The sequence below is a fragment of the Colobus angolensis genome, unplaced genomic scaffold, assembly GCF_000951035.1.
Source record: "Colobus angolensis palliatus isolate OR3802 unplaced genomic scaffold, Cang.pa_1.0 Scaffold178, whole genome shotgun sequence".
In the NCBI taxonomy this organism is placed as follows: Eukaryota; Metazoa; Chordata; class Mammalia; order Primates; family Cercopithecidae; genus Colobus; species Colobus angolensis.
In genome coordinates, this window is record NW_012114910.1 from 5,077,764 (window position 1) to 5,078,800 (window position 1,037).

General features: G+C 45.7%; 1 pseudogene across 1 annotated transcript in view; it reads right to left on the reverse strand.

Annotated features, from left to right (window-relative positions):
- LOC105509594 overlaps window positions 1-269 on the reverse strand; it is a 36,410-nt pseudogene extending 36,141 nt beyond the window's left edge. Inside the window, exon 1 of the transcript XR_001001454.1 lies at window positions 1-269. The product of XR_001001454.1 is annotated as a cytochrome c oxidase subunit 6A1, mitochondrial pseudogene (transcript).
- Between the last annotated feature and the right edge of the window lie 768 nt (window positions 270-1,037).

Sequence of the window (1,037 nt, forward strand, 5' to 3'; positions counted from 1 at the left end):
TTACCATCTCCCCAGGGAAACGGCTTGGTCCTGATGCGGAGATGGGGGTAGGCGATGAACTCGGGTCTCTCGTGCTCTCCGTGGTGCGACTTCAGGTACACATTCAGCATGCTGACTGCCACCCCGGGGAGCGCGACGAAGAAGGTGAGGGTCTTCCACATGGGAGCTGAGCCCTCTTCGCCATGGGCGCCACTCGACATAGGCCGCCCCAGCTGTGGGCCGGACCGACCCAGCAGCCGAGAAACCCGGGACGCACCAACTGCCGCCATTTTAGACCTGGACTCAATAAATCTTAAAGGATTGAAATCATCCAAAGCATGTTTTCCAACCACAGTTGAAAAAAATAACAGAAGGAAATTTCAGAAATCCAGAAATATGTGAAAAATAAACTACAAAATCCTAAATAGCCAGTGGGTAAAAAGAAATCATAGGGAAAATTAGAGACTTGAGATAAATGAAACAAAACACAACACCCTACAACTTATAGGATACAGCTGCAGCTTCCTCATCAATCTCTATATTAAGAGAAAGACTTCAAATCAGTAACCCAACATTCTACCTTCAGAAATTAATTTTTTAAAAGAGCAAAATAAACCTAAAGCAAGCTGAAGGAATGAAATCATTTAGATTAAAGTTGAAATAAATGAAATACAGAGTGGAAAAACAATAGGGAAAATTGATGAAACCAAAGGTTGGTTCTCTGAAAACATCAACAAAACTGACACCCTTTAGCTAGACTTACTACAAATAAAAGAGAGAAGACACAAATTAACAAAATCAGGGCCAGGTGCGGTGGCTCACACCTGTAATCCCAGCACTTTGGGAGGCCGAGGCGGGTGGATCACATGAGGTCGGACGTTCAAGATCAGTCTGACCAACATGGAGAAACGCTGTCTCTACTAAAAATACAAAATTAAATGGGCGTGGTGGTGCATGCCTGTAACCCCAGCTACTAAGGAGGCTGAGGCAGGAGAATCGCTTGAACCCGGGAGGTGGAGGTTGTGGTGAGCCGAGATCCCGCCATTGCACTCCAGCCT